The sequence below is a fragment of the Acomys minous genome, assembly GCF_964271855.1.
Source record: "Acomys minous genome assembly, chromosome: 8".
In the NCBI taxonomy this organism is placed as follows: Eukaryota; Metazoa; Chordata; class Mammalia; order Rodentia; family Muridae; genus Acomys; species Acomys minous.
The window spans coordinates 2305506-2331592 of NC_140489.1; the positions used below are offsets into that span (position 1 = coordinate 2305506).

At 47.8% G+C, this 26087-nt stretch overlaps 1 long non-coding RNA gene across 1 annotated transcript; it reads right to left on the reverse strand.

The window, feature by feature from the left end:
* Nucleotides 1–790: 790 nt before the first annotated feature.
* LOC311602998 lies at nucleotides 791–21273 on the reverse strand. The gene is made up of 3 exons (XR_014780917.1): nucleotides 21203–21273; nucleotides 2046–2151; nucleotides 791–1070 (listed from the first exon to the last, which is right to left on the reverse strand). It is a non-coding gene; the product is annotated as an uncharacterized lncRNA (long non-coding RNA).
* Between the last annotated feature and the right edge of the window lie 4814 nt (nucleotides 21274–26087).

A 26087-nucleotide genomic window follows, 5' to 3' on the forward strand; every position in this document is an offset into this window, starting at 1 on the left:
GGCACTTGGTGTGGATGCAGGTCGCAAGGGCAGCTCCTGCAAAAGGAACAGCAGGTTGCAGAAGCCCTGGGCAGGCACACCCTTGGCATAAGGGAAGCTGGACTAGGATGACACCCCTCCATCAGGTCAGGAAAGAGATGCAGCAGCAGAAGGACTGGTGATGAGGAGGCGGGGCTTACGTGATGAGGAGGCGGGGCGTATGTGATGAGGAGGCGGAGCTTACTTGGTGCATCAAGTAAGGGATCTGGGGATTTTACCCAGAGATATAAACCCTGGAAATATTTTCAAAAGTAAAGAGTGAAAGTCATAAGGGATGAGTGTAGAGAATGCGTGACCACACAGCTGGGATGAGGCCCTGGCTCTGTGTGCAACTGGTGACAAAGCATGCTGGGACGGGTCTCTCCTGCTCTTGAGGCAAATCCTCTCCCTGTCCCAGAAGCAGATGTCCCAGGGAGAGCGCCGGCCCTTCCCCTCTCGGTCTACTTGGCCCATGTACACCTGCTTCTAGCTAGCCCTGTCTTCATGTAGGAGAAGTGTCCATGTCCCCTATTCCAGGACCTAGAAGAGAGAGCGCTCGACGGCCCTGGTTACTCCAGCCTCTTAGGACATGCCCATTGTGTGGACACCAGGAGAGGAGAGGACAGGAAAAGGCAAATAACACACGGAAGACACGTTATGGAAAACTTAACTTTCCTAGGACTCAAAAGAAATGTATATTGAAAGCAGCCAGCTTTCAGCCGACTGAAGCCCATGTTTTTTAGAGAGTTGACAGGGTGGGGGTGAGGGTGGGGGTTGGGTGGGGGAATGGGCTCTGCGGAACATAATTGATGATAATGTAAATTGCTGTGACCTTTCTGGAGGGTAAGCCAGGCAGCACATTTTTCAAAAGCTATGTGCCACTGAAGCCTACTGGCTTCTGAGAATAAGCTCCCGGGAAACTATTGGATAACTCCACAGGATCTGCAGGAAAGCTGGTCAAAACAGGCTGAGCACGCTGTGCTCCACACACACGTGCCAGGGGACACTCTTTAGCCAGCAAAAGTGATGTGTCCATTGATGAGGAAATGGGCCTGCAGCACAGAAAGTGAGACAGTTAGATCACAAAAGCACGCCATTCAACCTACAAATGCAACATACATGTGCAGAGACACACACAGGACATGCTGAACTGGCAAAAATCTCATGATCAGATGCTAACTTCTGGGCCCGCGGCTCCAGGAAAGCAGTGCTTTCAAAATCCCTGTGCTGCCTGCTCAGAACCATAGCCAGAGGTTTTGTGCAAGAGCTTAATTCTCTGCTCGCTGGGCACTAGTGGCCTGTGAACGTCACCCTGGAAATCACAAAACTGGTCGTCCTACAAGCATCAACAAGTACAGCTCAGCACTCAGCTACCACATAGAGCTGCCTATTTCCTCATCTTCTGGGAGCCTGTGCTGGGAAGATTTTTTTGTCATCCTGACATAAGCTAGGGTCATCTGGGAATAGAGAACCTCAGTTGAAAAACAATGCCTCTATCAGATTGGCCTGCAGGCAAACCCAGAGCATTTTCTTGATTAACGGTTGACATAAAGGACTCAACACACTGTGGGCAGTGTTACCCATAGGCAGGTGGTCCTGGCATAAAGAAGTGATGAGAGCGAGCCACTGAACAGCACTCCCCCATGGCGGCCTCTGTTTCAGTTTCTGACTCTAGGCTCCGGCCCTGACTTCCCTCCATGATGTGACTGGGACTGGGACACGTGAGCTGAAATAAACCCTTTCCAGCCCACGTTGCTTTTGGTCGTGATGTTTTATGATGTCCCAGCAACGTAGAACACACTAGGACGGTACCTTAGATGCAGCTCCGTATGTAAGGGTGTGGGAGCCTTTCTGAGGAGACAGGCTCTGCCTTCGCTTTGGGAAGTTCTCCCCGCGCATTTACTGTTTTCCTTGAACCGTTCCAATCACACACACACACACACACACACACACACACACACATATATATATATATATAAACTCTCTCCTCCTTAAAACAAGTGCATGAGGAAGGCATTATCTCTTACAAGTGCTTAAAACGAGGAACAGGAGGATGATTGTAGACAGCTGAGCCCTTTAGCTTATCAGCCGGCCAGCCTGGATAACGGGCGATCTTCAGGCACAGTGAGAGACCTTGTTTAGAAAAAAAAAAAAAAAAACAATGCTGACAGCAACAGAGGAAGATAGTTAGTACTGACCTCTGTCTTCCAGATTCACATGCCCACATGTGCATGACACAACACGCACACGCACACACACACACAATCATGTTAAATAAGATTTTTCTGAATACCCAAAAGCAGCATGTCTGGTAGCCATGCCGTCAAGCTGGATTTCTTCCTGTTTGTTTGTTTGTTTGAATTTGCTGAGCACCAGCTGGATGCTGGGTGAGGAAGATGGTGCCGATGTGAGATGCCGTCTGCTGTGCTCTTCCAAGCCAGGCTTTGTGGTGGATGCCAAGGCTCAGTTCAGGTGGTGGTGGTGGTTTTGCGTGACCACTGTTTGAATGCTCAGTGTGTGACCCACACACACTACACAGAGCATCACAGATTCCAACGTCACTTCCCTCGTGAGAGAAGCATTTTTTCATTCCATGCCCACCTCGTGTTTGAAAACCTAAAAGCAGGAGTAGGAGGCACTGAGCTTGTCAAAGGACTCAAGTCTGCTCTGTCTATACTCTGTCTACATGGTCATAGACTTAGGTTCTTTGGGGTTTGTCTCTGTCACTTCCAGACTGCAGTTAAGTTCCATCAAGGCTCTAATGCACCTTTTCTTTCTTTCTCTCTTTTTTTTCTTTCTTTCTTTCTTTCTTTTTTTTGTTTGTTTTTGAGACAGGGTTTCTCTGTGTAGCCTTGGCTGTCCTGGATTCACTTTGTAGACCAGACTGGCCTCGAACTCACAGCAATCCACCTGCCTCTGCCTCCCAAGTGCTGGGATTAAAGGCTGTGCCACCACACCTGGCTTCTAATGCAGTTCTGCAAGGTACTGACAGCCTCAGTAGATATTTGGTACCAAGAGCCTAACATCCCTTTTGAACTCAAATGTGGTGCTTTCTGTAAATTAAAAGAAAAACGATTCTCAGAGACTGTTATAAGACACAAGGCTCGTTAACATTCCAGAGACATCGCCGATGAGCATGGATATGCTGGGTTCTCATCAAGTTCAAAGGGCAGTGGCAACCAAGGAATCTCATTATGTGCTCAGCAGGGAGCCTAAGGCTGAAGCAAAGACCTCTGCATCCAGAGGGAAGCTTTCCCGCGGGAGTATCTCGAGGAAGAATTATCAAAGTTAACTTTGAAATTAACTCTCACTATTAAATGGCTGGATACGCCTTAAAACGAGTATACTAAGGCTTGTACATCTTTTATAGATTTATTTGTCTTCATTTTTTGTTTGTTTGGGTTTTGTTTGTTTTTGTTTGTTTGTTTGAGACAGGGTTTCCTTGACTGTCCTGGACTAGACCATGCTGGCCTCGAACTCACAGAGATCCGCCCACCTCTGCCTCCCGAGTGCTGGGATTAAGGGTGTGCGCCACCACGCCTGGCTTTGTCTTCATTTTTTTTTTTTTTAACCTTTAACTTTAAAGGGGAAAGAGGGAGGGAGGATAGGACAATGAGGAGAGGAGGGAGAGAGCTATGGTCGAGATGTAAAGTGAATAAATAAATAAATAAATACATTTTTAAAAGTTATTGAGCCAGATGTGCTGGTGCATACCTTTAATCCCAGCACTCGGGAGGCAGAGGCAGGTGGATCCCTGTGAGTTTGAGTCCAGTGTGGTCTAGTCCAGGACAGCCAAGGCTACACAGAGAAACCCTGTCTCAAAACAAAACAAAACAAAACAAAACAAAAACAAAAAAACAAAAAGTAAACCAAAAAATCTCCTATTTTATGTATATGGGTGCTTTGCCTGCATGTCTGTGCACCACATGTATGCACTATCAGGAGGCTAGAACAAAGTGTCTGATCCTTCGGAACTGGAGTTATAGAAGGTTGTAAGCCGGTACATGGATACTGGAAATTAATTTGGTGTCATTTGGAAGAGTAACCAGTGCTCTTAAACACTAAGCCATCTCCCCAGCTACTTCTTTCGTCTTTAAAGATCTTATTATAGAAGACTATTTGCTTGTTCAACTGCTAATGGAGTTGCCATTTTAAAATATTGATAACGTTGATTGGACCAGCAAGATGGTTCAGTGGGTAAAGGTACTTGCTGCCCAAACTGAAAACCCAAGGTCAGTCCATGAAGAAACACGGTGGAAAGAGAAAACTGACTCCTGAAAATCATCCTTTGATCTCCACAGGCCTGAGATGGTCTGTATGTACAGACACATGTGAATGCTCATGTATATACATAAACAAAATTAATATAATAAATTTTTGTTGATGTTGTTATTGTTTGTTTTTTGAGACAGGGTTTCTCTGTGTAGCCTTGGCTGTCCTGGAGTTGCTTTGTAGACCAGGCTGGCCTCGAACTCACAGCGATCCGCCTGCCTCTGCCTCCCACACCACACCTGGCATGGAATCGCTACATCTTTAGGAATGTCTGGGAATGCGTTTCCAGAGGGAGGCCCATCCCGAGTGTGAGTAACATGCTTGCAGGCTGAGTGTAAGTGGGAAAAGAGACATGAGCAGAGGACCAGCGTTTATGCCTCTCTGCTTCCCGACTGCAGACACAGTGTGGCCAGCATCTCCCACTCCTGCTGCCATGCTTTCCCTGCCAAGATGGACTGACCCTTCACACTGCGAGGCAAAAGAACCCTTCTTAAGCTTCTTTTACCATATGTCTTGCCAACCAATGAGAAAGTAACTAATACAGACCTATAATTGTTGATTAAATAATTCTGCTATAAAAAAGAAATACGAGCTTAAGGGAATGACTTTTACACACACACACACACACACACACACACACACACACACACACACTATACAGAGATGTTCACTTTGGTGGTATTTGTATTTATGAATAGCAATAAGCTACTTAGCTACCCAGAAAGACACTGCACTAGACCAGTTGTCCTAGCGTGTTTGTTGTCTTGGTCTGGGGAGGAAAGGGTTTACATTGTCCTCTTACAGCTTGTAATCTGTCATCCAAGGAAGTCAGTTCAGAGACTCGAGGCAGGAGCTTGGAGACAGAAGACAGATGCAGAAGCCATGGGGGAGCACTCCTTACTGGCTTGCTCAACCTGCTTTCCTACAGTACACAGGACCACCAACCTAGCTTGCACTCACCCACAGTGAGCTGGGCCCTCCCGCCTCAACCATCAATCAAGAGAACGCACCACAAACGTGTCCACAGGTCAGTCAGCCTGGTAGGAGCATTTTCTTAATTGAGGTTCCCTCTTCCAAGATGGCTCTAGCTTATGTCCAGTTAACATAAAACTAGCCAGCACCCTAGTCCACATTCATCAGCAGAATACCAAAACAAAACAAAAACAAACAAACAAAAAAACCCTAAACCACTAAAAACATGAAAAACACGTATGAAGAGTTGGTAGTACCATGAGGGGACACAAGTTATCATACTTAATACGAGGGAGGAAACAACATATTAGGATATAAATTATTAAGTGGGAAAAGTCACACCATGATACAATAGTGTCTCAATTAGTGAAATGTAGGGAAAAGCCTGGGGGAGCTAATACATCATACCTGTTATGCATAAATCTGCTGACCATTGGTGTAGGAGAGATTTTCAAGCATTCATTGCAATAGTATATATACAATCAGAAAATACAGTCTAATGCTTTCCTAAAAGGCAGCCTTTAAAAACAAAAGACCATAGGCGGATATTCCAGACCAGCTCGCTGCTCTAGTCAACATAACCTTATCTAGCGAAAGCTTGCCATAACTTAAGGGTACGATGGCTTGGTATGACACATTAAAGTTGTAATTAGCTAGCTGGAATGTCGCCCCTCATGTGGTTCCTAGCTTCTCAAACCAGTCAACTGCTAGTTGGGCGCAGTATGGTATTTTGCAAGTAAAACTTTAGCAAACCGTGTACGAATGGGCTATCATTATTATTCCTGCATTCTGGATTAACTGTTGCATTTGATCACGGCCCAATGGAACAAGGGATGCTACTGTACATCACAGGAAACCAGGCAATTAAGTCAGTTGAGACCCAAAGTCAGTCAATTCATTGAGACAAATAGGAGGGTTTTTTTTTTCTGAAGTGTCAGTTGGCATTGCATGAAGTGAAATTGATTGATTGACTGAACGCCTCGGCTCTTAGCTGATTTGCATTCTGAACACTCCTGTTTCCAGCTAAACCGCCTCATCAGAGCCAGTACAGTCTTTTGAAACCCCCTGTGATTATGACGAGACCCATGTTTATATGCCCAAGGACAATCACCCAACAGGTGGCCAAAGCGAGCTCCAGTAATGAATGGCAGATGGCCTCTAGCTCAAGGATGGAGCGGAAATACTCAGAAAATGGCTCTCAAAACCCAAAGGGGCAGCTCCTGACCCAGACTACTGCAGAAACCAGCCCCAGATACCACCACCATGACACCTCATCAGAAGGCTAGTGCTGCTTGCTTTAATGTGGTCCTGCCATGCAAGTGTTGTTGCTATGGTGGTTGTTTCTCCTTGCTTCTGCCTCCTGTCTTGGAATGCTGACTAGGGTAGGAGCATCTGCAGATCCCCAGGGCAGTAAACCTGCCCCTGTGGCGTGGATCCCCAGGGTCTGAGAGCAGCAGTTTTATTTACAGTAACATGTGTGCCTGTCAGTCCTCTGGGCTTCAGGGGGAAGCCTGAGGAGCTCTCTATTGAGTAACCAGGCAGGCCAGAGAATATAAAAGATTTCCTAAGATGCAAAAGAAAACAAAGCAACAACAGGACAAACACACAGCTAAGCTCCCTAGGAAGCGGTTGAGAAATCCTCCAAAGAAAGAAAGAAAGAAAGAAATTGAAAATATAAATTATGAATTTTTAAAGAGCAGTGAAGCCAGGGCTTCCCTGGAGACGTGTGCGAGTAAAGACAGGTGATGCCTTGGGCCCTTGCAAAGTAGAAGGTCAAAGACCTACCCCCCTCGCCTACCCCAGCTCCGAAGCGAAGTTAGATTTCCCAGGAGCTACTGTACCTGCAGGGGAAAGGGAAGTAGCAAGAAGCAGAGTCAAGGAAGCCGAGAGGAAGCATCTGCCCTGGGATTCTGTAACTCGATTCTTCTGTTACCAGCATTGATTGGACCTGAGCTCTAGACGATGGGGTTCCAACAGCGAGCATAAGAAACAATCTCTTCAGAAGACTTTGTGGTCAGGTATTAGAGGAAAGTGAACAAATATATAAAATATGTCAGACCAAGAATCAACCTGGGTGGGGTGGGTAAGGGGTAAGTGATGGCAGGCGGTGGAATTTTATATAAGTTAGTGAAGGAAAGACTCCAAGAATGCAGTATCTAAGGAAGACCTGAAGGAAACTAGAGAGCGAGCTGTTTGTGTATTTAGGGGGTAAAAAGAGCAAAATCCTGAAAGCAGGGTTGTCTGAGAGGCTCTAAGAACAGAAGGGGCCAGCCTAGGAGGATCCCCAGGGCCTTTCTTTGACTTGGAATCTAGCCTCGGGACTCAGGAAAACACTGAAGGCTGCTTTTACAAGGCTTACCCAGTGCAGCTGAAGGGGCAGGGAGGGAGAGCTGAGCACCAGACTTGCACAGCAAGCTGAGCACAAGGTGCTGAGGGCCGAGCTGCAGGGTTGCCTGGTTGACTGCAAGAGAAAGAATAGATAGAAGATGACGTCATGAGTTTGGCATGGGCACCTGGAAGATCTGAGTTAGCTCTTCCAAGATGAGGAGGTGGCGGGGCGGGTGGGGGATGAGACGGAGAAACAGACAGGCATCTGAGTTTATATGTGGGGACTGTCACAAGGCAACATCGCAGACCTAGCTGGACACGGTTGGTAGGAGAACATTTAAAGCCTTAGAAGGCTTGCTTTAGAGTACAGAACGAGCTACAGATGAGAGCTAAGCACTAAACTTCAGCATCGCTTAGTGAAGGCACTTGCCCTGAGCTCCACCCTCAAGATCCACAGTGCATGCACCCAGGCACCCAGACACGCTGGTACGCATAGGGTCTGGAGAGATGGTTCCGGGGTTGATAGCACTGGCTGCTCTTCCAGAGGACCTAGGTTCAGTTGCCAGCGTACATAGTTACATATAATGGCTCATAAATCTTTAATTCCAGTTCCAGGGTATCTGATACCCACTTCTGCCATTGCTGGCACCAGGTATGCAAGTGGTACACACACAGACATACAGGCAAAACACCATATGGACACAAAAAATAATAATTTTGAAAAAAAAAAAACCATTAAGAACATTTAACCTAGAGGCGAGAGGAAAACAAGCAAAGTAACGGAAGTAAATCAAAAGCAGGATTAAAAAAATTTTTTTTAAACAAAACAATGAAGTGAGTAATAAGATAGCACCAAGAAGACCAATAAAGCTGATGGCGGTTCTTTCAGAGGAAGAAAAACGACTGTCACTATGAACAAATATTTAGAAAGATTGCTTAAATTACAGGGAAAGTAAAAGCCCAAGTGGATAAGTAGAACTGAGGGAGCACGTGGAAGCTGAGGTGAGGGAAGAGAGTGGTGCCTGCTGTTGCTGATCTACTCACAGGCAGCAACCTCTGAATATCTACTCCTGTGTGTTAACGCGACTGAACCAGGCAGGCTGCAGCCCTGACTCGGCCGCCACTACAGGGTGTTGCTGATGTGCTCGTGTGGCCCTACGGAGCCGCCTGGAATGGAAACGAAAGGCTGGGTCTCCTTCTCCCCCTCTCTCTTTCCTTTTCTCTCTCCCTCCGTCTTTTCATGGAACCTGCCAGGTAAGCACCCTACCACTGAGCTGCATCTCAGGCATATAGATTCCTTTTCTTTTGACTTTCTTTAGGTTTGTTTTGTTTTGGTATAGAGTCTCTTTATGTAGCCCTTTGCTGTCTTGGAGCTCACTAGGCTGGCCTTGAACTCATAGAGATCCACTTGCCTCTGCCTCCCTAGTGCTAGGATTAAAGGCGTGAGTCACCATATCTGCCTTCCATGCACAGAGTTTCTCTTCAGCGTTCCCTTCCAGGTCACCTGTTTTATCCTTGACCTGGCTGCCACTGTGTTTGGAAAAATACTGGAGGCAGTCTTAGGACCATATGTTTCCTCTCTCATGATCTATGGGGAGAAAATAATTTTTCTCATAAGTTAGACATCTTCCTCTTTACTCACTGGCCTGAACTGGGTCATGAGATTTGAAAGAAGCCGTTGATGCCGTGTAGTGGATGGGAGCAGTGGGACGTCCAGGAAGCAGTGGGACATCCAGGGAGCAGTGGGACATCCAGGGAGCAGTGGGACGTCTAGGGAGCAGTGGGACATCCAGGGAGCAGTGGGACGACCAGGGAGCAGTGGGATATCCAGGGAGCAGTGGGACGACCAGGGAGCAGTGGGACATCCAGGGAGCATCTTCTGAATGGGATCTGCTCTTGCACTTCACGCATGCTGGAAGAGGTGGTATAATGCTGGTGACTCACCTCTGCTCTTGGGGTCTAAGGCCATCTCTTCAGAAAACATTACTGCTCAGCTCCTGCTCTCTGGCTTCCAGTCAATGTGCTCATGGGAACATCAGCGGGTCGAGGTGCCTTGCTGTGGTTCTCACAATGGATGCATTATTCTACAACTCCCATTATCTGACGTCATACCCTTCCAGTTCTCTTGCCAGGAGAAAGAAGCAGCTCTTTCCCCGCCTATCCTACCATGTTCCAGGAGCAATAGCTCCCTCTTGCCAGCCCCTCTGTATTCCACCATCATCTTTGCTTGGCCTTCACTATAGTGTTTTACCCGATCCCAAATTCAGATGTTGAAATCCTCACTCAGCGAAGGTGGTATGTGGCGAAGAGGCCTTGGGGGATGGTCAGATCATGAAGGGCAGAGGCACCATGAGTAAGGTTAGTACCCTTGTTTCAAACAAACAAACAAACAAACAAACAAACAAACAAAGTGAGCCCCCTTGCTTTTCTTCACGTGAAATCAGAATGAGAAACTAACTCTGAAGAATCAGGCCGTCATCACCAGACACTGAGTGGACTGGTGCCTTGATCTAGCCTCCAGAGCAGTGTGGAAGAAACTCTTCTTGTTTGTATAGGTGGACACATTTATAACATTCTGTTACAGTAGCCTAACTGGACTAAGTGTCTCTCCCAGCCACAGCTCTGTAATAAATTCTTACTGCTTGTTACTTTATTTAGCCTCTGGGCTGCTTATGCCCATGGACTCTTCCCTAGACCCCTGACTTTAAAAAAAAACCTTCATGAAAGTTGGGGAACTGTTTATCCAGAGGGATAAAGGGGCATCCAACTGGCCAGCGCCCATTATCACCAGCACATCCTCAGGGGAACAAACGCCAACCCTTGCAAATCTGCTACCAGAAAACACTGAACGTGCCAATGATAAATTGGAAAATAGAAGATACAAAGTAGGAAAGAGTAAACAGATGGGATCTCAGAATAGACCGGAGCTGGAATGAGTTATCAAGCAAGAAATGTTAACCTCACAAGCCTCCAGGTGATCTGAGCGGACGTGGCTTCCACACACCCTCTCTCAGCAGCAACAGAGAGAGGCGGGGTTGCTTTTCTTTTCTGAAAAAAGCAGAAGGACCGGTTCAGCCAAATTTTAAGGAAGAGAGAGCTTTGCATGGGAAACAGGGCACACATTAAGATGTATCTCTGGGCTGCTGTACAAAATTCCTTCTGGGTAGAGAAGACTGCAGAATATGCACACAGAATCAGGGAGAATCTTCTGGAAGAAGTGAAAAGACAGACTTCGGACTGTGAAAGAATTCCATTCCAAAACATCATGTCCTCCTGTCTCTTCAGGAAAGAGTAAGCCCTTGGCGACTGGTTGAACTGGTTGTCAACCAAGATTAATTGAAAAGGGAAAACCATTGGGTTTTGTCATGATAAATGTGTCTACGGCGATGGGGGGGGGGGGGGGAGGACGGGACACAGTCAGCAAGGTGGTGCCACCACTGGCAGATTTCTTTCTCTTCTCACCAGCTGTGCGGCTGAACCTGACAGGGCAGGCATTGGAGCACACCTCATCCGCTAGCCCTGTCCCGGCAGCTGGGGAAGGATGTGCGCATCCGCACAGGGGCCTTGCAGCTGGCATTTGCCTCACAGCATCTGCTCTACAACGGAACAGGCAGGAGGGTCACCAAAACAAAAGGCCAAGGAGGCAGAGATATTTTTATCAAAGGGATTCGACTTCCTGGATGACCTCATTGAGAAGATCTGCAGAACTCAGATAAGGGCTCCAGAGCTCTGGCAGAGGGCTCACCAGGGACAACGGCAGGAAGCTGCTCTTCCATAAGTCTGCTTCTCCCTTAGGTTGAGGGACAGGACACCTGTAGCCAGCGGAAGACAGGGCAAGTTCCTGTCAATTCCGTGCAGCAGTCAAGGGCCGGCCTCATCCCCTCCAAAGCAAGGAGGACCCAATGTGGACCCCATATGAGCTGCTTCCTTCTGTGTTCCCCATCATGGCCCCTCAAACTCCCAGTCGGATAGATTTATGGGTTATTTTTAAACCTTTTCTTCCTTTCTTTTCTCAGGAAATGCAGCTTCAAGATAGCAGGGATGAACAACAGATATTGGTAAATCTCAGAATATGATTATAAGACTAACAGAGTGGATAGGAAGGAGATAAGGGCTGCTTCCAAGGAGTTTTGCACCTTGGGGTCCTTTCTGAGTTAGACAAAGTTCCAAGCCCCTGAGTTCTCTCTCCTGGAAGACGCCACACACTAGTTAGGGGTCACAGAAACTGCCTGGGTGTGGTGGCGCACACCTTTAAACCCAGCACTCGGGAGGCAGAGGCAGGTGGATGGCTGTGAGTTCGAGGCCAGCCTGATCTACAAAGCGAGTCCAGGACAGGCAAGCGTACACAGAGAAACCCTGTCTCCAAAAACCCAAAACCCAAAACCCAACCCTCCCCCCAAAAAAGTCACAGAAACTGAAGGAAATTACCATATGGTAAGCATTATAAGCTTGTCCTTGCAAATCTTGCTAATACTACAGTGAATAACGAGTCAGTTGAAAGGAAAGACATCTCTCAGAGCTCCATCGCACCACTTGGCTGTTGCCCGACCTTTTGCTAATTTAACATCTGCTGTGTTCCAACAGGATTCTGAGCACTGACGGACCATACAGCCCGAGGGCTCGATTCCAATGACGCTGCGTGCCTCATTCTTCATGAGGCGCTTGCTCCGCGTCTCCTTTAAGCATGCGCAATGGGAACAAGCGAGGCTCAGGAACCGGCTTTTCAACGTTGCTCCTTTCAGTTCCTTCCAATAGGCCCAGTGGTCGGTGATCACCAGGGGCAGACGCGCCTCCAGGCTTGTCCTGTACATGTGGCCACATAAGCCAACACTGGGAATTTAATCAACTGAAGGCGAGACTGTAACATACTCGTGGGAATGGTCAAGCAGGCGTTAAAGAAGGAGACTCCTGCCTGCCCACGGGACCCACTAGGCCTTGAGTATCTGCCGGAAAACGAGGCTACTAGGTGCAGCAGGAGGAGAGGCAGGAAGTACAGCTATACTGTAAGAACACACAGCTAGAAAACAGGAGCGCCAAGGCTTGACCAAACCAAAGAACAAGATGGCGGGGGTGACGGGGATGAGGGGTGGGGGTGGAGCTCACAGAGCTGCTAAGTGTCAAAAGAAAGATTAAAGCAGTTTTCAGAGTCAGTTCCTAATTTTTTAAACACTTGAGAAAACAGAAAATCAATTGAGTCCCTTTCCACCGATAAGCCTTTCCCGACGACATGGTTCACATACACTCAACAGCAGCAGCAGCTCTCAACCTGTAGGGCACGACCCCTTTGTCTACGCCCCTATCTCCAAAAATACTTACATTATGGATTCATAACAGTAGCAAGATTACAGTTAGGAAGTAGCAACAAAAGTGATTTGATGGTTGGGGGTCACCACAACAGGAGGAACTGTATTAAAGGGTCCCAGCGTTGGGCAGGTTGAGGACCACTGAATTAGAGGATATCAGACAACTTGGAGTGATATCGCTCTGTGACGAAACTTTGTTTCGGGCTTTGTTTATAGCCCAAATGCACCCAGGCAGGACGATGAAAAACTTGTGTGCGACAACGTACAGTGGAACAGGCAAGTTAATTGTCTTAGCCACATACAGAAAGCTACATGGAGCTGAGAGCAGGCAAAAGAGGCTGTGGAGGCTGCGCTCAGCAGGCGGCTTTTGTAGGGAGTCAGAAAGTGTGACCCCTCTGTAATCTCCAGGGCAGGTGAGCCTGGCCTCCACCCTGCTGACCGCCACCATATCTAGCAACATCCTTCGTCCACTGTTTTAAAGAGGATTAAATCACATTTACAGAAGACTTACATGTACACTGCAATCATTATTATTATTTTTTTTTTTTACTGCCTCCTTATTTCAGGAGTGACCTTACACAAGTGTGGTTGTATATAAAATGTGATGCTTAGTTAGTCCATGCAAGTTGGTGAGTCTGGAGGTACTCACGCACCTGTGAGGGCTTCACCAGCATCTGTGCCACAGATACAGCCACTACGCCCAGAAGGCCTCTCCTCACTCTTGTTTTCTGTGTGTGAAAAACAGCTAAAGAGCGCGCTATGCTTCAGAATCTTTGAAGCCGCGCTGCTGTATGGTAGAAGGCGGGGGCTTGTTCATCTGGCATAAGGGAAGGCTGTTAGTATCTTTAGCTAATACTTCTTCCTTCACTTTCCCCCAGCCTCTGGCAACTGGCCCTGAATTCTCTGTTCCTGAGTGTGACTATTTCAGATTAAAATCCGTGAGAACATATGGTATTTGTCCTTCTGTGACTGGCTTGTCTCAGTCACAGTCACCATCATGCCTTCCAGGCCCATCCACGTTGTCACATACTGCAGGGCTGCCTCCTTCTGTAGAGCAATGTATGCTGTCCTCTATACGTACAGTGTGTCCTCTGTGTCCATGTATACGTTGGTGGGCATCCTGTGGCCTGGCTGTCACGCACCCTGCTGTGGCACAGAGGCACAGACATCTCTTGGACATGCTGACTTCCTCTGCCGTACGATATGCACTCAGAAGTGGGTTTGCTGGATCAATCATATGGTGGGTCTATTTTTAATTCTGAGAAGCACACATACTCTTTTCCATGGTGGCTGCACTAATTTACATCCCTGCCATAAACCACCAAGGCTCTCTCTTCCTCTGATAATGTGCATTCCAGTTGGTAGGAGATGGTGCCTCTGCCTGTGTTTAATTTGCATTTCCCTCAGTGGGGCCGTCGAGCACCTTCTCACGAGCCTGTTAGTCACTCTAAGTCTTCTTTGGAAAAATACCTATTTTGCTTCTTTGACCATTCAAAAATGAGGTGATGTATTTCTTTGGTATTAGTTCTGGTAGATTTTTCACTACAGGTTTTGGATATTAACCCTTTACCAGACACATGGTTTGCAAATATTTCATACTATATGTAAGTTGCCTCTTCCTTTTGTTGATTATTTACTTTGCTGTATAGAACTTTTTATTTTATCTAGCAATCTCTAGCCAACTGTGCAGTGTGTGTATGTATGTATATTTGTGTGTATATGTGCATGTATGTGTGCATGTATGTGTCTGTGTGTATATGTGTTTAGGTGTATGCACATGTGCATGTGTGTATGTGTATATGTATGTGTATGCATGCATGCATGTGTACCTGTGTGTATGTATGTATGTGTGTATGTATGTATGTATTTGTATGCATATGAGTCTGTGTGTAGATATGTGCTGCTGGTGGGGCCTGAGTATGTGCATGCAAGTAGAGGTCAGAGGTCAAAGCTGGGTGTCTTCCTTAGTCTCTACTGGATCTGGAGGTCTGGTCTGTAAAATTTCAATTAACACACGCTTGAGTCTAAAAAGCGCCCACCAATAGCCAGCGTATTCCTAAGCTTTTCTAGATGACAATCGGCCTATATGGCAGACGTCAATATCTCGCTGCTAATAAAGGCCCTCTATCCTCCTCCTGACCGTGGAAGGTGGGGAAGAGGCAGATCACATGCTACTGCTTCCCTGTTCACTTGATTTGACCAACGGTTGCATCTTGGCAGGTGTAGTGGCCTTAAAGATGTACGAGGCCACCAAGGCACAGTAGCCAATACAGTTTGGAGATAAGTAAGTGGCGGGGATGGCGAAAGTCTGGCAGCAGCCATCCACAGAATGAGCAATGTGAGCTTTCTGATGCAGCTTCTTCGTCTAAAATGTCACACTGCTCATTGTACTGCTCGGCACCTTTCTTTTGGCAATAAGTGTGTCAGCAGCAACTGAATAACATGAAAATATGCGTATAAAATGAGCAGGGCTGGAGAGATAGCTCAGTGGTTAAGAACAATGGCTGCTCTTCCAGGGGACACAGGTTCAATCCCGGCACCCAGACGGGAGCTCACAGCTGTCTGTAACTCCAGTTTTAGGGGAATGTTACGTCCTCTTTTAGCTTCCAAAGTCACCAGGCATACAAGTAAGTGGTGCATAGGCAAACATGTCCTCAAAACACCCATATGTGTAAAATAAGATCAATTAAAAAATAGTAACTAAACACCAGATTTCTACATATCAAGAAAGTTGAACACAACTATTTAGAGTTTACATGGAGGGTCCTGGTTACGTCAATGGCCACATGAAAACCAGGCACACTCTTCTTAAGACATGTCAACCTCTACTAAAACACAGAAAGGTAAAGCAAAACAAAAACAAACAAAAAACCCAAAACTCAGAAAACCCCCAACATTAGGCTAATTCTAAGAAGGCTGCCTCACAAAGAATTTCACATGAGCAGCCGCTGAAGGTGACTGTGTGTCACGGCGTCTCACTTAAACCAGAAGTCAGTTTCTCTAATTAATATTGCTTGCTCTATATTCAGATCTCTGCCCACACAAAATGAAGGACAGCGTTACATGTAGAGCTCACACTAGCCGAAGATGATCAGACAAGGGCTTGTGAGGGACCCTTTTCATATCAGAGCCCTGCTCTAGTTTGTTTTCTGTTGCTGTGATAAAACTATGACTGTAAATAACTTTTGGAAGGAAAGGCTCCTAAAAGCTCACATTTCTGCTCTTACAGCTTGCGGTTCCCTGGGACAATCCATCGTCACTGGGGGAGGCGGAGTAAGGGACCTGGAAGTAGGAGGTGAAGGGGAGACGGAGAGAGAGAATGTGGTCAAAGTCTTAGTCACCCAGGACCAGCCGCCCGGCGACACTGGGTTGGGCCATCCTACGCCAACCGTTAATCAAGACAATGACCCACAGATGGCCTAAAGGCCAATCTCACGAGAGCCACTCCTCAGCTGGCATCCCTCTTGCCAGCTGATGCTACTTTGTGTCAAACTGACTGAAGTTTAAGCATCACAAATCCTTAGATATTTGAAATAAAACACTGGGTAGTTAGGTTGATGGTTTGACATTTTCCCATACAATTCATGCAGCCAACGTAATATGAGGTGAAATTTATTCTCAGGAAAAAAAAAAAAAACAATGGTCTGATGCTGCTCGGAATGTGGCCCTAAATTCAGTGCAAAAGCTCAAAGCTAAAGATAAGATAGACTTCGTGGTAATAATAGGAGCACAAATTGTTAGGGAAGCACAGATTTGCGGGAAAATAGTGTTCTTACTAAATTAAGAAAGCTACAGGACATAATGTACTTGGAAATGTTTGTGCTGCACATAATTTATAACTGTGCCCAAACCACTGAGATAGGCTATTCAAGGAAATAGTAACTGTCACTTTAAGAAAAATTACAAATATGTCTAGATAAAAGCAAAACAATTCAAGCACAAAATTCTTGTAATAAATTTTATATTAATTATACAATGGCACTGCTCAAAACAAAATCAGCAAACAAACAAATAAACCAAGCAACCACAGTAACAGTCCTTCCACACACACACACACTCACACTCACACACTGACATTCCATCCTGTATCATACTTGAAGAGCGTTGGGAGAATCCCTTCAGTGTTAGTTGCATTTTAGAGAAAAGTAGTTGAACTATTTTCATTATTCACTAGGCAGAATACAAAAGTCTTGAGATTTCAAAGTTCTCATGAGTTGCAATTATAACAAGATTACAGGGGACATGACAAAATTGCCTCTGTCAAATCATGGGAAGAAATGAGTTAATCTGCGGGTGCCCAGAGCTATGCGATCCTCGATTTCTGGCAAGAGTCTGGCAAAGCCTCTCTGTTTTAACTGGTTTGTAGTCAGTGCTGAAATGCAGTGTAATCAAAAGGGTCAAGCCGGCTGGCCGTGGTGGCTCATCCTTTAATCCCAGCACTCGGGAGGCAGAGGCAGGCCGGTCGCTGTGAGTTCGAGGCCAGCCTGGTTTACAAATCGAGTCCAGGACAATAGCCAGGGATAACACAGAGAGACCCTGTCTCGGAAAAAAAAAATCAAAAGGGTTTGCAACCTTACACTGGATGCAGAGAGGCATAGATATCATAAATAGAAATCACTTCACAAATTGTGTCTCATAAAATGTTTGTTGAATAAAGATGCTCTGAGTGGGAACGAAAAGACATGTGGCAGAAATAGTGGCAAAATTCAATGTGAAAACATGAGACTTAAGAGCAGCTACCTCCAGGGGCTGGAGACACGGCTCGGTGCTTCTGCAGACCAGGGTTTGGTTCCCAACACCCACAACCACTTGTATCTCCACCTCGAGTCCTGACACCCTCTTTTGGCCCCATTGGTATTGCGTGTTCGAGGTTCACGTGCAGATAAGGAGTACACATACATACACAGAGATGATTTAAAAAGAAGACTAGCCTTCAGTCAGCCTCACTTACTCTGCACTTATTAAATGATTCAGCACATGCAAAGAGAGTATTTCCTCAATTTAAAACATTCTGGCTCATAAAAAGGGGCCACTTCCAAATGCATCGATCCTAAAATGCAGCTGTAGGTAGTATTGTGGCAGGGCAAGACAGTCCAGACACACACACTCACACACACAGATACACACACACACACACACACACACACACTCACTCACACCCTGACACACTCACGCACACAGACACACACACACACACACACACACACACACACACACACACACACTGACATTCCATCTCTTATTCTTGCTGAGGCCACTTTAGGTTTGGCTAGAATTTGACCTCCTTAATGGATAATACCATAGAAAATTACCCAACTCTATTCTAGGAACCAGAGGTCAAGGTGCCCCCAAATATTTTACCCTGGCCTCTGTTAAACTACCTGCGAACTCGAACCTCCCCTTCTAGCTAACTGCTTATTTTAGCTTCCGTTAAGCTGCTTGCTTGTGCAAAACCTTCCCCTTGCAGCTACAAAATAACAGGGTGTAGTTTTTGCCTTTAAAAGCCCCATGCTTTAAATGCTAGAGGTACGTTTGGGTCCTGAATACCTGAGCATAGTCCCAACCCATTGGAAAAAAGGACTTGCAGTTGGCTACAGACTCTATCTGAGTGGTCTTCTCTGGTGGGCTGGCCATAACTATTTGATTGCTTTAGGCATGCTCTAATTTACCCGGAACAACCCACCAACCTGGCCATAGCCCACCAGCCTGCAGCACCACTGTGCATGCTTTATTTTTCCTCGCATGTGGGATCTTTCCTGAGAGCAAGGATTGGCTTTCCCTGACTCACATTACTTTACTTGCACTTACTGCATGTGCCAGGCATTGCTTAACTATTGAAATCCCCAGGAACTTCTTATTATCTCATTTGCCAGTGAGAAGACTGAGATGAAGAAGAGGTGGGGAGAGCCAAGGACAGTCCTGAGTCCTAGGCTCACTCTGGGTGTGAGGCCAGGCAGTCTGGGTCAGAATCTGGGTTCCTAACCCCTCCCTTGGGAAACTCTTCCTGGGTAAATATCCTCAGTTAATGTTTTTTTTAATAAATAAATACAAATGAAGGGATGAGCAAACAGAGAGAAGGCAATGGTGCTAAACCCAACCACTGGGGTCAGAAGATGGCAGCAGAGAAAGTGCCTACCGAATGCTTGTTTTCATGGCCCAGGCACGAAGGCTCTGAGCTGGAGCCAGGATTTCCTAGGGACAAGTGTCATAAGCAAACAGACTTGTTTACACAGCACACAGCTGCCAATTCAAGGAGGCAGGAAAACAAAAGTGTTTTCCACACCCTGCTGATAAGAAGGCGTCCCTGGGGCTGTTTACGCAGACACCAAATAGGATGCTTCCCGGTGCAGGGTTAGGTAGCCAGGATGCTGCAGGAAGGTCCTGTGGCTCCCAGAGGCCACCAGGGTAGCAGCTGGTGCCTGAAGAACAGGCTCCTACCCTGCTAAGTGTGATGGCCGTAGATGTGCCCCAGCTGGGCGGGGAGCTGAGGAAGAAAGACCTTGATCTGTGATGCTTTAGGAGAGAGAGAGAGAGAGAGCTCCGTTGCCTTCTGAGCTGCTTCCCCGGGAGCAGAGTTCAGCAGTATTTTGGGAAAGGAAGTAAACAGTGAAGGAATTGACTGTCCCCACATGGAAGAAACATGGCATGAGAATCTGTGGTGTAGTCACACTCGATGACTCCTCCGTGGCAGGCAGGATGGCTGATGGCCTGGCCTTACATATATCCCAGGGAGGCCAGACCTTCCTTGCTCCCAATGACTGTGGGTCTCCTGTCTCTTCTACAAAGGCCACGTTTGAGTCTGTTTCAGTGTCTGCTTCTAGCAGGACCCAGGAGTTGCTCAATTTTCCTATCTCCAAACTTGGTGTCGGTTTGTTGTTGTTGTTGTTTTTTGGTGCTTGTTGTTGTTGGTAGTGGCCGTGGTGATGGTGGGTTTTTGTTGTTGTTGTTGCTATTTGGCTTTTTGTTTGTTTGTAATGAGTCAGAAAGAGTCTGCGCACCCTGTTCTCCTATATCTTCAGGAATCCAGGACCCACGATTCAACTACTCCGTGAGGCGTTCACTCACCTCATCTTTTACTTCCTCAGGTATTAATTGAACGCATACTCCCATCTTGAGCATCTAACAGGAAATAGACACAACAGAAGTAGAAGTCCCGCTGAGCTGGAAGACGAAAGAGGGGTCTGTGGAAGAAAGCCTTCTGGGCAGTGGCTGAGCGCCTGAAAGTGCAAAAGTCTCACAGTCCACGGTGACACGCTGTTGTGGTATCTCCCCTGCCACACTGTACACACCAGCAACCCGCAGAAGGGGATGCACGCTCTAATGCAAGCCATCAGCCCACCCGCATGGGGTGGTATCCTAGGGCGGGGCCTCTGGCCGGCTAGAGCCGCTGACCTCAGGAACTGTAGGAGGTGCTGAGCCCCTCTTTCCTGGCATCTCCACATCTCTACAATGCAAGGTGGGCAGAGAGCAGCGGTGTGCCCGCAATCAGAGAACCACAGAGGCAGAGGCGGGAACCCGTGACACAGGAGAGCCCTGTGATGTCATAAGTAAAGCCAGTGCCTCTGGAGACAGCTCAATCCTAGCTGTGCTCTCCTCAGCCTATGACGAAGACAGCCTTATCTTCTGTGGGCCCAGGTTTCCTCTGCAACCGAGGTGGGGGAAGGGCAACTGTACCCACTGTTAGGTCTCAGCAACGGGGTGGTGGTGGGGGATGGCTGAGAGGTGTCTATTGATGTTAAAGCCGAGGCTGGCTAGCTCTCCCAGCACCACTCACTGCCTGTGGTTCCTCCCAACTCTTCTCACCCCGCCCCATCCCACCCCCATCCCAAGCCTCTTCCTCCTAGGGGCTAGGTTTCTACTTGCGCTCTCCAGCCGGATCCCTCTCTAGTCAACCATTTTTACAGTGTCCCCCGCTCTCATGGTCAGGCCCAGGTCTCCTCTCCTGCTCACCCTCTCTCCTCTCATGGTCCAGTTCTGCCTGCCAGCCATGCTCAGCCTGCACTTTTCCCTCCGCCTGCTATCCACCTTTTATCTACAACAAAAACCTTCTCCACGCTTTAGGAATACTCATCCTTTTATTTCATGTTTCCATTCCCCTGTCTCTCTCTCGGCACCATGAGGCACAGCTGAGAAGCGCACAGTGAACACTGGCCGATGTGTTTGCTCTTCTATTTCTACCATTCCCTACCTGTGTGCCCTCATCTTGCCTACTTTGAGCTTGGGGGAAGAATGGAAGGAAGAGAAGTCAGGAAAATGAAACACGCAGCCTCTTCCACTTTGAGAGAGGTGTCTTTGAAAATCACACTCACCCATCTTGAGAAAGCCCGAAGACAAAAAGTCCCGTCAGCCAGGAGGTTGCCTCGGCAGGTGATGGCAACACGGGAGACACTAGGGCCCAGGCAGAACAATAAGGTGGATTGTACCTCTCACAGGAATTTTACTTCTGACTCTGAGTCACAGTTTTGATCTCAGGCTTGCTGCCAGCTAGCAAGCGAAACCCTTCCAAGCGTTTGCTGTTTGTGGCTTTCCTCCTGGAGATGTAAGAATGCCACCTAGAAACTTGGTGCTATGAGCTGTGCTGTGTCCGCAGCATGTCCCTGTAAATACTGATGGGAAAACTCCTGGTCCTGAGCTATTGGGGACTATGAGGACACTGTGACCACTCCCACCAACCCAGCAATTGTACAGCCTGCCCTGTCAGGTGTACGTTTTCTGCTTATTGGATGGGCTGTTCTCATGGAACAAGGGAGCCACGTTGATAACTGCGCTGGCCCGGCTTTTTGAGACCCACGGACTCGAAAGTGGACAGGAGAAAGAGCCCTTGTTTCTGCCGAGTGGGCCATCTCAGGAGTCTGGCTGGTGGAGCTAACTTCAGTTCGAGGATACTTGGGCAGGGGTGGGGGGTGTGGGGTGGGGCTCTAAACCTTTCAGTTCTGCACAGGGCAGCACAGGTTCTCCTGGGAAAATAGCAGAGTCGAGACACAAGGACAAAGGCAAAGTCTCTGTGCAAGACCTCCCTTAAAACTCCATTGTGTTTGGAGCTTGAGGTCAGGCCACTCATGTCTGAACTCTTCAAGCTGGCTCTACCGGCTCCTCATCTTGCCCAGCGGTGCTGTGAGAGGTGCTGGACGGAGCCAGGAGGCAAAGGAAACTCTAAGCCCGCCCCATCTCCCCCATACACACCCCAATTTCGTCCTTCAGAACACACAGTGGAGGGGCTGGGAGGGGAAACACCTGCATCTTTCTGGGCAGCTCCCAGCCTGAGGCTGGCTTCAGGCCCTCGCCTTTGAATGTTGCTTTGTGTGACCTCTCCAGTTCCGAGGAAACCAAAGAGGTCCAGCCTCCCGGCTGCAAGTGCAGGGCACCGGGTCCAGGCCACCAAACCCCTGCCAACTCTGGTTCCCAAGGGCTAGGGAACCAAACAGCTGAGGGTAAGCGAAGGAGAGCTGAAGAGAAAGGGGCGTGGCATTCGTCAAATGGTTTTCCTCTCCAGATTTCACTTCTCTCACAAGGAACGAAAGAGCCAAGCAGCTTTGCCCTTGATGAGCTAGAGGTGCTACAGTTGGAAGCTTTAACAAAAAATCAATCAATGAATAAAAAGTTCCATTTCCCTCCTTTGTTTTTATTCATGCGGTGCACTTGTGGGCATTTTAAACACAGAAGCAAATCACAATGGCGGCTGATGGTCAGTTGTCAATGGTTCTGCAGCGTGGCTGCTGTTCAGAATGAGGCGTCATTTTAAAATAAGTCTGCATGTGAGAAAAAGAAGAGTTTAAAGGCCCACTGGACGACAGCATTCACGCTTCATTGGGCAGAGCAGCCGGGAAGTTATTTAAGACTGCTGCCAGCTTTCAGTAGCAGCTTACACCTCCAATCCTAGCACTCTGGAGGCTGAGAGAGGAAGGTCTGTGAGAGAATTCAGGGCCAGCCTGGGTTGCAGAAGTGATCTCTGGGCCAGCCTGAGCTACATAGTGAGACTATCTCAAAACAAACAAACAAACAAACAAACAAACAAACAAAGCTCCACACAGACCCAGAAGCTGATGCTATAGCGAGGGGCCAGGGTTAAGAATTTGGCCCTTGAGTCCGAACTCCCCATCCAGACCTTCCTGGTCAGGGCTGTATTATGGAAAGAGGTGTCAGTCAATAGGAAGTGATGTGAAATACCCAACTAGAAGCAAACGGAGTGTTTGCTGTGCCAAGGACAGCATAGGCACTGGCTGGCCTCACAACCACAGAAACTGTACTCACATGCACATAAACCCCCCCGCCGCCCTAAAACACACACACAATTTTTTTCTTTCTTTTTCTTTTCTTTTCTTTTTGTTTGTTTGGTTTTTTGTTTCTGTTTTTTTTTTGGCTTTTTGAGACAGGGTTTCTCTGTGTAGCCTTAGCTGGCCTGGACTAACTTTGTAGACCAGGCTGGCCTTGAAATTAGACCAGCACTGCCTCCCGAGTGCTGGGAATAAAGGCGTGTGCCACCATGCCCAGCCCACGTGCACTTAAGAAATCCAGATTTTGGATTTGAGAACAAGAGCCCAACAATCCAATTTCACCCCCCCCCCCCATGGTCGTGCCTCCCACTAAAGGAACAGCGCAGTTGACGCTAAGAGCCGCAGGTTAGGGTCATTTTGTGGGAAAGTAACCTCATGTGCAGAGTCAGAGCTGGTTGGAACATGCAGGCTTTGCTTCCGGAGAAAAACCTTCGAGATCAGCCATCAAATTCAGCCTGCTGAACCTTGGTGTAATACAGGAATGCTGCTCGCTGTATGGGGCGCTGTCAGGTAATGGGGAGCTGTCTGTCAGGTGATGGGGTGCTGTCTGTCAGGTGATGGGGCGCTGTCTGTCAGGTGGTGGGGTGTTGTCTGTCAGGTGATGGGGCACCTGTCTGTCAGGTGATGGGGTGCTGTCTGTCAGGTGATGGGGCGCTGTCTGTCAGGTGATGGGGCGCTGTCTGTCAGGTGGTGGGGTGTTGTCTGTCAGGTGATGGGGCGCTGTCTGTCAGGTGGTGGGGCACCTGTCTGTCAGGTGATGGGGCGCTGTCAGGTGATGGGGCGCTGTCTGTCAGGTGATGGGGCACTGTCTGTCAGGTGATGGGGCGCTGTCTGTCAGGTGATGGGGCACTGTCAGGTGATGGGGCGCTGTCCTTCAGGTGATGGGGTGTTGTCTGTCAGGTGATGGGGCGCTGTCTGTCAGGTGATGAGGCACTGTCCTTCAGGTGATGGGGTGTTGTCTGTCAGGTGATGGGGCGCTGTCTGTCAGGTGATGGGGCACTGTCTGTCAGGTGATGGGGAGCTGTCAGGTGATGGGGCGCTGTCCTTCAGGTGATGGGGTGTTGTCTGTCAGGTGATGGGGCGCTGTCTGTCAGGTGATGGGGCACTGTCCTTCAGGTGATGGGGTGTTGTCTGTCAGGTGATGGGGCACTGTCCTTCAGGTGATGGGGTGCTGTCTGTCAGGTGATGGGGCGCTGTCTGTCAGGTGATGGGGAGCTGTCAGGTGATGGGGCACTGTCTGTCAGGTGATGGGGTGGTGTCTATCAGGTGATGGGGCGCTGCTTTTATATGAGTCCGAAGGAACAGAACTTTGGAGCATTAATATATTTATCATACATTTACACACATGAGAACAACCTGTTAGTAGTAAAAACGTCATGCGTTTCCTTTCTTTTGTGAGTGTCCGTTCCCTTTTAGTTCCCACAGCTGTGGCACTTCATGCTTGAGAATCTATAATTCATCCCCTATTATAATTCTAGGCAGCAGTAATTCGTATCTAATTGACTTTTATTTATTTTAGTGTATATTTTGTGTGTGTGACATATGCATGTGTGTGTGTGTATGTATACATACATGTATGTATGTATGCACACCCACACCCACCTGTATGGAGGCCAGAGGTACCTGTCAAGTGTCTTTTCCATTTCATTTTTAGACAGAGTCTCTCACTGAACCTGGGACATGGCATTTTGGCTAGACTGGCTGACCCGCAAGGGCTCCAGCCTGTGTCTGCCCTCCCAGCTGCAGAGTTATGACGCACACAGCCTCACTTCGCTTTCTCATGAGTGATGGGGACCCACACTCAGGTCCTCATCTTTGCAGCAAACACTTGACTGACTGAGCCATCACCCCCGGCCCCAAATTAATTTTAAACTGATTCCTAAATTTTAAATTCCTAATTTTTAAGATTCTCAATTTTAAGGTTTTACATAATTTCTCCATATTGTTGAATTATTTTTTTAAAAAACATAAACGTACTACAACTTTAAACAATGCACTTGTAACTTGAGGTAGGTAGGATACGCGGGCTTTTCTTTTTGAGCACAAGGCAGGATGTGAAAGAAAAACCAGCTTTATGGTTGTTTGGTTTCAGGCATCCCTGGGTCTCTACCTGCTGCAGGGCGTGGCTGGCGCACCCTGCCCCCTACTCTGACTTCCAGAGCCCAGGGGGCGGGGCTTCCCCTCTCCCGAGGCCCTTCACTATATAACCCAGACAAACTTGGTTCGCCAACTCCTCTTTCTCTCTTTCTGTATCTCTCCTCCTCTTCTTTCTCCCTCCCTTTCTCTTCTTTCTCTCTCTCTCATGGTGGCTGAGAGCTGCTTCCAATAACCCTGCATTTACACGTTATAACTTCGTCTCGCCATTGGCTCATCCCGATATTTCAATCATCTGGTATCCATGACTGGGGGTGGTGGACGTTGAGCCCCACCCAGCCACGCAGGCCTGGCCAAGTTGGGACACATGGGGCCACGCCCTCCACCTCACCCCTCCCCTAATCTTTAAACCCAGAAGATGTTGGGTATCCAGCCTAGTGGCCTGGGGCCGTGTGGGGTCGGCTTCTCTCCTCTTATGTCCCTCTCCACCTGACACAGCTTTGGATTTGACTCATCTCCCAGCTGCCGCCAAGTGGTACCAGGTGCCTCTTCTGGAGTCTGTGGGAATTTTTCCGGACTGTATCTGTCCAGGTTTTTAGGAACAGCACTCTCACCCCTTACCCTCCCCCACATCCTGTGGCTCCTCTCTGCACATGAGGCTCCAGGGCTTGGCCTGTGGCAGCACCAGTCCAGTGGAAGTGTGACAAGATTTTCAATTGCCCTCTGGAGCCACTTACAACATATGGCTGGTCACCATGTTGATTTTGGCATGGAGAGGAGGGAACTATGCCTTCACTGCCGGCTTGACTAAGGGCGGTCACATGAG